Raw genomic sequence first — 11,455 nt, forward strand, 5'->3', positions numbered from 1 at the left:
CGACCACATTATTTCCATTATTATTATAATCCTTCGCTACCTGCTAAACTACAACCCCCTCACACTCTTTCATCTTCCTGCTCCCCTTCGCTCTTTTATTCATTCCTTTATCTTTATTTCATCAGCCCATCATCTCAGAGTCGAAAAACAATTAGCACAACCCTTGATATCTCATTAACTATAAATGAGATGGCGGAGTGAGGTTAAAAATTCCATAGCTGAGCTGTGCGCCGTGCATTAGATTGCACTGGCGCACCAAACCTCATCAGACAGTACACAATCCGTTTGAAAGGTGTATTTTTAAAAGAAAATACGCAGCGGAAATCATCTCAAGGCAGCACTAAATCTTTAAAAGCAATTCTTGTGCATGATTAATTTATCTTTAAAAAAAAATTTTTTAAAGTAAAGGAGTGGTACTTCAACTTCATCTTTTCAGCTTTATTTTTTGTAAACCACAGAGAAATATTGATGAGACCCGCTGAGGAGAGACATGCCCGCTACAGAGGGGAGTCTCAGCTGGAAACTAGAGGGAGGCTTATGGGACAGTAAAAGAGGAGAGAGAGAAAGAAGCTGCCACTTTGTTCTTTCATCTCATCCCTCTTCCCTCTCTCTCTCTGTCTATACCTTCCTCACTAAACTCTCCATCTGCCAGCTTCCACTCGCACAGGAAGCTCTGCATCATTTTCTCTGAAGTGAGTCTTTCTCCCAGTGCTTCCTCCAGTCTCCAGCTCTCTCCTTCACTGTAGTCCCATCTGAGAGAGAGAGAGAGAGAGAGAGAGAGCGAGAGCGAGAGCGAGAGAGAGAGTGTGCAGCTGTCATGCTTTAGTTCAGATCTGAGCTTCTTCTCCTCGGGTTCCCCCCTAGAGTAGAAACAGCAGGATACTGTATTCACTGAGTAAGGTGTGTGTGTGTGTGTGTGTGTGTGTGTGTGTGTGTGTGTGTGTGTGTGTGCGCATTCATGTATTCTTACAGTATTGTGCCCCAGAACAGCAGTAAAAAGCTCTTTGCTATGTAACTGTTTTACGTGAAGGAACCCAGTCCAATATTTAACTGGTCGTAACAGATGCTGAACTTTTACAGTTATTGTAACGCGGTGCCTTTTCCAGCTGAAATGAAATTCTTGGTACCGACTTGGATTTAGAGATCCCGCGAACGTGAACGTTCAACATGAGGTTTATCGTACAGGCTTAACGTTTAAAATCTAAAGAAAACCTCAGCAGAGAAAGTAAAAGAGAATTCAACTCTGACCTACTGCCAGCAGTAGGCGCGTGCCAGATTTTCTTTTGAAATTATAAATGCTGAGATTATTGTAATGGGAATGCCTACTTGGAAGACAAAGCAAGGCTTTATTGGGTACTGTTGCATGATTTAAGGTCACCCTGGAAATAGGTCTTAGCTCTTTAAGACATGGCAGCAGCTTGTAAACATGATCAAGTCAACTTGCTAAAGTTCAAACTGAGCATATGAATGAGGAAGAGAGGTGATTTAAGTGACTGTGAACATGGCGTGGTTTGTTGGGCTGATCTGCTGGGATTCTCCAGGGTTTACAAAGACTGAGCTGAAAAAAGAAAATCTCCAATTTGGAACAGTTCCCTGGTTGCTGGGTGATAGTGTTTTGTTGATGTTAGACCTTCGAGGTAATAAGGCAGCTGAAACTAAAATAACCACTCATTTCAACCAAGGTATGCAGAAGAGTGTCTCTGAATGCGCAACACGTCAAACTTTGGAGTACAGTAAGATGGGTTAAAGCAGCAGAAGACCACACCGGGTGTCACTCCAGTGAGCCAAGAACAAACTGAGGCTTCAATTTGCACGGACTCACCAAAACTGGATAACAGACGGTTTGAAAAAAGTTGCCTGGCCTGATGCGTCTCGATCTATGCTGTGACATTCTGATGGCAGCATCAGCATTTGGTGTAAACAACACGAAAGCATGGATCCATCCTGACAAAGGGGGTCCAACCTGCTACTAGGAAGATGTAAGTAATGAAAAGGAGTGGAGATGTGAGCTATTATCTACACAAAACAACATGTTGGTGCCTTAACATTACAACTCTAGAACTCAGTGACACTGAAACACCCGACTCATAGATGGTTATTAGGTAGCTAATCAACACCAAGCTTTGCTTTGACAATTGAGAATTTCTCATCCTTCACCTCCTGAACAACATTATTGACCCACCAAGATAGAAAATACACACGGGCTGTGTTACATGCTGTGATGCTGGTGTAAATAAAGGGATTTTCTACAAGCTGCACTATACAGCTACAGCACAACATTAATACCACCTGTCTTATATTGTTTATTATGCTCTTCTTACCCATTGTGGCGTGAATGCAGGATCTCTGTTGGTGTCCTGTCAGCTTTGAAATATTAACAGTAGATCCACTGGGTCCTGTGGGTTGTCTTGTGGGGTCCCTATGAATCAGATGTATTCTGGATGCTTAATCCAGTTGGGATATGGGGAGTTGGGATGATTTGGAATCTCTCTTGGGTTCTTTCTCACGTTCTTTGAGCCTTCGGGAGACTTGTGGAATTTGCAGGGTGTTGGGGATGTTTCAGCTCATCTGCAACACTGATTAATTGGGTGGAAAGTGTTGAGGAAAAATCCACATGAATGCCAGGACTCCACTGGACTTCACTTTTGCACTGTTGTCAAAGCACTTTCTAAGCCCTGTTTTTAAAGATGCTATTATATTATCATCGCAGAGCTCTGGCAGGGGGTTTATTGATCGAAATACTGCAGCTGGTGCTGCATACAGATTGGAGATGCACCAAAGAAACATTCCTCAGGGATTTTACTCCATATTGACATGATAGTATCACACAGTAGCCGCAGATTTGTCCAGGATGTAAAGCTCCCGTTGGTGCTAAGGGGTCCAAGATGTGCCAGGAAAATATCCCCCACACCATTACATCATTACACCACCAGTATCCTAAACATGGCATCAGTTCACAACAACACTCGCCTCATGGAGCTTTATATTGTAAGCTAGAGACCTTACGTTAATACAGAAAACCTTTTAAAACAATCAGATGGCAACCTATGAGGAAGCATTTGGCAACAGTGGGAAGGAAAAACTCCCTTTCAACAGGAAGAAACCTCCAGCAGAACCAGGCTCAGGGATGGGCAGGCTAAATGTAGCAATGTTTAGCCTGAGTTTCCTGTTTTTAGCTGGCAGAAGTGGCACTGAGTGTGATCCTCTGCTGTTGGTCACCTGCTTCAAAGTTCAGTGTGTTTTATGCGCAGAGATGCTCTTCTCCATATCTTGGTTGATCCGAGTGGTTATTTAAGTTACTCTTGTCTTTCACAAATATTTTCACTCCACGCTGGAAGTCACTTGAGTCAGGTGTCTTCCCCATTCTTATGCTTGGTTTGAGCTCACCTTGACCATGTCTTCAGCCTAAATGTGCTGGGTTACTGCCAAATAACTGGGCAATTAAACAGGTGTACTCTGTTAAAATTTCTGGTGAGTGTATTTGCTGCATGTAGAGTAAAGCAGTTTTCCTGATTATCTGGCTGTTAACATATCAACATTGCCTTAACATTAGATCTCAGCAGCTGACAATTCAGCCTTTTGACAGACAGAAATACGACTGAAGAGACTGTAGCCTGTTTAAAATTACATGGTCATGACTAAAACTGATTTAGCTGAATTTTCATTTAACAGAAATGATCTTTCAAATATCACCTTATGCACTGGTTTTCCCAAACTTTCAGGGCAAGGAACACTTTAGTGAAGGAATATCTGCTTTGTGAAGCTTCGCCACAATTATAGACCTTAATGTGGAAATGACTTGTGATTCTTTTCTTCTGTCTCATTTGTTGAGACAAAAGTAAGGTGACGTAGAGGAGAGAGTATAATTTATTCTAACCAGAAGTCTGAAAATTGAATCACAAGCTGGTCAAACGTAATTGATGTTCTTTCTCAACTCTCCAGTTATGTCTTATCCTCAGATTCATAACGGGAAATGATTCATCTCATTAAATGTTTCCTACTTTGCTGCATGCTGACAAATTTCCAAACATTGCTTTCCTGTGTTTGAGACAGCTTTTATTTTCCAGCATCCCTCTGTGAGTTTACACAGACATGAGAGAACGCTCTTGTGCATTTGTTCTTCTTTATTCCCAGTACCCTTCCAACTTCACATCCCCTCTAGAAGCCCCCCAAACTGCCCCTACCTGATTAATCTGTTAATGATGGGGTTACAACACCAGACATTTATCCACAATATATCATATTTGCCTAATTGAATTTGTTCAGTGCACGGTAGTGTTGATGTAGCTGTTTATTATCATTATTTGAGTTTTAAAAATTGTCCAAAATGTCATTAACGACCTACTGGAGTTGTCTAGCTGCAACTTCTGTTCAGTTCATTCCCATTTATTTGAGAAGCTCCACCATAAAAGCTTTTATTTATAACTTTTTAATGTAATGTGTTTATATAATATTTGAGGTTATGTTCAGAGGTTAAAGTGGGATTTGGGGAAACCTTAAAACCAGGTACCTGTTTAGAAATACTTCACATTGTCACTCCTTCTGTCAGGGTGTGATCAGCGACCCTGGGCTGCTATTCTGCTCTTTATTGATTTAGCCACTTGAATTCAACAAAATATAAGTAGATGTTACTCGAACTGCTAATCTTCAGCTCCTTTGGACTTTAAAACCATTTTTAAAGTTATAATTTGATGACCGGATAAAGCCAAGATCACGAAACACTGACCAATACCACCATGTCTGCTCTGCACCGTTCCAAATTACTGTGCAGAAGCCGTTCGTGTTCGCCACCTGCATCTAACAGTACTGGTAGTTTCTGACTGCGACCACAATTTTACATCTGCACCATGAACGCATCACAGCATTGAGAATTAAGGTATAAGCGAGTCCTTGGATGTCATTATTTTCTTATTACCATGCAAGTATCTCCATGCTGTCACTGGAAGTGACGCCGCACTGCAGCACATGAAAAATGAACTCATTTGACAGTAATATGCAATAACCTACCTATCAGATTTAATTGTTCATTAACAGAAGGTGCTGGAACGCTGTTTCAGATTATTCCAGCCCACTTTCATCCCTCTTTATGTTTCCTACAAAAGTCATAATAATTTCGCTCTCTTTGGCTGCCTGTTTTCAACATTCGTTCTGCTGGCTCTGTGCCAGTCTATTTGGAAACTCTGGTGTGTCATTTTTTAATGTAGTAATGCAGATATGAGCAAAAACATATATGAAGCTTCATGGAAGTGACCTCACCAAAGTTCTGCCATGAAAGAATTCAACCTCTATAAGCTATACATTGACAACCTGCACTGTATTGTGTAAATATATATCTATATCTATATATGGAAAAGGACAACAAGCAAGCACAGACGGTTTGAAAAGCATAATGTCATCGCTTGTATGAGCCAAGTTGCTGTTCTGACTCTGAAATGCTAAAATGTCAGTGGGTGACAGAAACACCAACAGAAAACACGGCTCTCTGTGCCTCGTTCCTCGTGACAATAACATAACTCTGACAAAACCTTACGCTAAGGAAATGCTCTCAGTGATGGATTACCAAACTGGACAACATTTCAAGCTTTTCCAAATTGATTTTCATGCTTCCCCTGCGTGGTATGGTATCACTGGCTTCCATGGTGGAAAATCTCTCTGAAAGAGAACCGCATCTTCGTGCTAGTGCTAGGTTGGGCATCCTTTATTTCCTCGAGAACTGCCTTAATTCTTCATGCTACAGATTCAATGAGATGCTGGAAACATTCCTCAGAGATTTTAATCCATATTTACATGACAGCATCACACAGTTGCTGCAGATGGATCCATGACAAGAATCTCCCATTCCAGCACATTCCAAAGGTGCTGTTTTGGACCGGGATCTGGTGGCTGTGGAGGGCATTTCTACTTTAGCTCTCGGAGGAGGCGGACGCACTTTCTCTCCTCTCCCTTATCTTCTCTGCTTATGTCCTTGTCTAGTCTCGTGTTTTTTTTGTATTTTTCCCTGGAACATTCTCTCACAGTCTGTTCTCTAAAACCTAAAAGAGGAATTATGGATTGGATCAACTGGTCCCTAAATGCAATTGACACCCCTTTCTCAACGAGAAGTTTGGGCCTGGGTGAGCCTGAGTGCTGAAGATATCTACCTATTCTGAACCATGGTAACAGGGTTCTGGCTGATCGGAGCTGGCTTGGCCCTGACTTATCGAAGAATTAAGAAGCGGAACCGGCTGTTCAAACCCCCACAAGGCTGCCCGCTGGGATTGGAACAATGGGAGAGGCGTGAGTTTCTCAAAATGGGCCCATTGAGTCAGCACGGATAAGATCTTGGAGAGGCTACGGCTGCTGTGAATACTCAGAATAAGATCTCTGACTGCAGACTGGATACATCTCGGAAGGGCTAGCCCGGAATAACATCTCTGGGCGCAAAATTGGATGACATCTCGGGGAGGCACACTGCCGTGAGTTCTCAGAAATTGGCTCCTTGAGCGCAAGAAATGACAACATCACAGAACGCAAGTATGGCGAAGCTCGCGGCTCTCCAACGGGAGGAGAGACCAGTGTTGGACTGTAGAACTGCTTTGAAATTCATAAGCTGTTTGCACTAAAGTAAAAAATAACATCACTTATGCGGATACCCCTTCGGCGCCAGCTACAAGGCCGGAGCTGAACAACAACACCCTGATAACGACTGTGTTTAGTCTGTTCCTTCCCATTCCATGCAAGGCCACCTGGATTGGCTGGAAGACTGTTTACTTAGCCTGGCAGGGCGAAGGACACTGTCTCAGCTGAACTATGGACACGCACACACATACATATACTGATACTGATAAGCACTCACCGACGCATCACCCTGCCTACCCCGGATCCAACGCCACCTCCAACGCTTACCTCCCCTCTGATGTGGACATCGGGTCAGTTGGAGGCGCAGTCCAAAGATTGTAGCGGTCCCAGATCAGATGTACACACTGGAACTCTTTCCCATGTTGCTTGTCTGTGTTTATTGTGCTATGGTGTGTTGATATCTGTGCATTCCTGTATTATCCTTTTGTGTTACACATTTCGATGTTTTTTTTCCTCGCTACCTAGCCTGACCTGTCTCCCCAATGTGATGTTTGTGTATTGTATGTACGGTCGGCAAGGTCTGTCATCTCGGTTGTGGGCAAAAGACCTGCAACTGACAAATAAAGGCTATCTCATCTCATCTCATCTCATCATCGTCATGTTCAAGTATCGGATTTTGTCGTCATTTGTGCTGGAAGCGGCCATGAGAGGATGGCTACACTGTGGTCATGAAGGTTGCATGAGGAGCAACAATACTCAGGTCCAGTAATCAGTAATTGAATCACCTTTCTTTCCCATTCTGATGTCCAGTTTGAACTTCAGCAGGTCGTCTTGACCATGTCAAAGTCCATGGTTATGTGCTCTGAGTTTAACTGGTTAATTAGATATTTGCCTTAGCGAGCAGTTGAACAGGTACAGTAACAAGTAATAAGCTTCTGAGCTAAAAGCCATGAATGTGTGTGCTTTAGAAATGTATCATTAAAGTTCTTAGTAAAAGCTGGCCCACTCATTCGAAATTTCTGATATTTTCCATCGTTACTATGGGCAAGTTGGTGATCATCCTCTGGCATAACAGTTGGTCTAGACTGATGTACACTCAGTACTGATGCCAGATCAAGAGAACCTATTTGCAGGAGCTGTCAGGGGGCATACATTATGAACTTCCACAGAGCAGATTCATTTACATTTACATTTCTCTCCATTAATTTCTGTAGTTTGGAGCAGTTGCTCTGCCTAAAGTCTAAACATCCACTAATCCTCAGACCCATACAGTATATAATATATAGTTGAGAGGGCCAGTGGAAATGTGCAGGCAGGCAAGTCGCCAGGCACAGTCCAGTGTGGCTGCCAGAGAATGAGAGTGACAGTTTGGCTAATTAGAGCACTTTTAATATGCACTGCCTCGATCTCTCGTCTTAGCTCCCTTCAGTCTGTGTATGTGCGGGAACACGTGCTGGTGCGTGTTCATGTATTTTGAGCTGATTCGCTGTCACCTTGTGTGGTAATTTAGAAAGGTGAGAAAGTCTGAAAAAGTCTAAGAAACCAAATATCCGCCAAACTGTGTTTGTCCTCTGCTTATCTGCTAATTCTTTGGGTTTTTAATCCAAACTCGTTTTCTTTGTGGTGCACGTTCTATGATTTGATTTTTAATTAATTATTTTTGTTAAATTATTTATTTATTTTGTATTTATTGGATTTAACCCCAAATGTCTCCAAATATACTCGCTCTCGACACTCAGTACAGTAGTTTGTGTGTGCCAAGTGGCAACGCACAGGCCAAAAAAAATAGTTAAAGCGTGTAAAACTGCAGTTCCTCTACTGGCCGGCTCCAAAAGAGAGTCAATCCCATTTACTGTTAAAAATGACCAACTTTAGATAATTAAAAGCATGTTTATGGCCTGGTACAACAACCAGTTTTGGGCTCTGGTGATCGTTTCTCTTTCTTAACAGTCCTGTAGCTGATTTTCATTTAATAGCTCATCTATTTGGATACCGGCTGGATTTATTTGCAGCTGACTGGTTGCTTTGTTTGAGAGTTGTGCTGACCCAGATCACCTATGGCTCGTAGGTGATCTGTCTTCTAATTCCAGAGGTGGCAAAACTACAGACTTTCTGTATTTAAGTAGAAGTACAGATCATAGTGTTAAAAAATACTTCAGCTCTGATTCATCTTCTTTACTCAAGTAAAAGTGAAAAAATACCGGCTCTGAAATGTACTCAGAGTAAGAAAGTCTTTGGAGAACGTGTCTCCCAGCTCTTTTTAACATTAGCAACCTTGCTATATTAATGTAATAATAAAATAATATTAGAAGAATACAAACTTTATTTTAGTCTAAACTTTAATGTTCATAAATATTCTCAGCTTGAAACATCTCAGTAGAAAACGAGCAGAGAAAAAGAAGGAAAATAAAAAATAGCTCTATTTTCTGTTGCCTGCATTGTAGAGCGTGACTTTGCCTCTAAACTGCACACGAGTAAGGAAGAGGTTAAAGTGGGATTGAGCTGGTGGGGGAACGCTAAAATTGCTTGTAATGGCTCAGTTTGGGGAAAAGAATCACAACTCACCATCATTTCCATTGAGAGCTCCAGTAGATTTTCTTAATGTACAGGCTGTGATCAGCTGATCTAACTTCATCACAGTACAGCAAACTAACCTGTTTATCCTGCACTAACCTGCAGAGGATTTTCCCCCTTTTCTGACTTTATCTTTCTTCATTTCTGAGTGAGGTTAGCTCTGATTCTTTTCTCTCCCTGTGAAATACAGCGGCTGGACCTTTAGCTAGCAACACACTGTGCTACAAACTGCACACAAACAGTTTGTGTGTTTGCTGATGTTTGTTGAGCTAATGGAAACACTGCACTTGAAATTACGTGCTACAACATGTCACACCTTTATGCTCGCCCTTCTTTGCTAGCTAGAAGTACCGCAACTCGTGGACACCTGCAGTAATTAAGGTGCCCCCCCCCCCAAACCGGTCCATGACACATAGTTTCGCATCTTTCATCTTTCATGACATGAACAGGACTGTCTTTCATGTGTTACTGTTCAGGCATCGGCTTGATGTTTGGAGGCTCTCAGTGATGTGAAATAATAACTCCCCTCTAATGCATTAAACCAAAAGTAACAAGCCTGTTTTGAAGATGTAGGGAGTAAAAAGTAAAGGTATTTGTTTAAAAATGTTGGGAGTAAAGCACAGAAAATTGTACTTAAGTACAGTAACGAAGTATTTTATTTGTACTTTTTACTTCACACCTCTGTCAAGTCATTTAACCTCTTGGAACTGTTGACTATCTTGACAGCATTGATTTGATTCATTTTTCATGGAATCACCTGATAAATAACGTGTTCCTGTGAGGTAGAGGCCACGTGAGCAGTCTTCTACTTTAGTTTTGGTAGGTGAAATTCTAGACCTTTGTTTGTATGTAAGATAGTAGATGTGTGTCTGTACATTGCAGCTGTACAGTCTGTGCATGCAGCGTGCTATCCAAGCAAAACAAGCTAAATAAAGCTCACTTGTAATGCCAGCAACTCCACTGACACTCCCCACTATCACTTAACTATAGGAACGTCTTTCTCTAAAACTGCTGAGATGTTTATCTCAAGAATGATTGGCCTCATAAGATATTTAACCAGCACCAGGTTGGATATATACCTCCTGTCAAACAGAATATAACAGCGTAACCACTGACCTAATAACTCCTAAGTCATGTTGTTTGCCTCTCAGCCAGCCTCGACCTTTCCACAGTGTTCTCTTAGTTAGACTGTACATTATTAATGCTGCTTGGCCTCTATGTGTGGCTGCCTGTGTATTGAAGTAAGAAGTGGGGCCCTCCCTTTAGCGGGTTGATTTTAATATGTATTAATACAGTGGTGAGAATGTTTCTCATTATTGCCCTTATCATCATGCTCTATCAGGCCGCCTCCTTCTACAGGCTGGCCCACATTAGGCCGTGATCTTTGAGAGAGACAGCGAGTCTAATTCTCATTTTTAAAAGAAGGTTATTTCACAAAGACAACCCCTGGGGCTCTGTGAGAAATCAAAACCGAAAATGAGCAAAGAACTCCTTCTTTCTTCGCTCTTTTATCTTCCTTAGCCCCTTATTCTTAATTTCATTTCCTTCCCCTTTCTGTTTTTCTTTTTCCCCCCCCCCTTCTCTTCCTGTCCTCATATCTCTGCCACCCTCCATCCCTGCCGGAGGCGTCACTGTAAATGCCAATGTGGAGAATGAAGGAGGGTGGTTATTGTTTGTGCCTGGGGAGGGTTCCTTTTGTTACTTGGGCAGGCATAGAGTGATGGGGGAGACAGGCGGCGCATGCGCACAAACACAGGCACATAGAAAGACGGATATTTTGGTCACTGCAGTGTTGGCTGTGACAAGCCTGACAACTACTTGTGTTCCAAACTCTGATGCCGGGTCAAGCTGGAGGCTCCTTCTCCGCTCTGCGTCAGACTGCTTTGATAATACCACATCTAGAAAGGGCAGCTCTCAAGCACAGCGCTTCAAAACTACACTTAATGTAGGTTCCTTTCCACTGTGCAGCAGCAGTAATACCAGGAGTTGTTTGGATGCCCTTTTCAACTGGCCTACCGGGTACAGGAGCAAAATCTTTCATTCTCCTGGCCGGGAGTGCTCTTTAATAAACCACCCCCACATCTATGGGTGCGTTTTTGTGCATTTCTGTAAATATCATGTGCAAATTTTAAAAGTTCAGCAATAAAGTTAAATCTCCAAAAGCTCCAAATTAAAATCGTTTAATGACCTGGCACAAAAAAGTGTGTTTTACCCGCGTGTTCAGGTTCGCAGAAAAAAAAAATCACATGTGCTTGCAACTACAGAGTACATCTGTCTCTGGGAGTTTGAGAGTGAGCAAGAGATCTGAGATGTCACAAAGGGA

Source organism: Perissodus microlepis, chromosome 6 (assembly GCF_051167445.1).
Source record: "Perissodus microlepis isolate ML-2025 ecotype Zambia chromosome 6, ASM5116744v1, whole genome shotgun sequence".
Taxonomy (NCBI): domain Eukaryota; kingdom Metazoa; phylum Chordata; class Actinopteri; order Cichliformes; family Cichlidae; genus Perissodus; species Perissodus microlepis.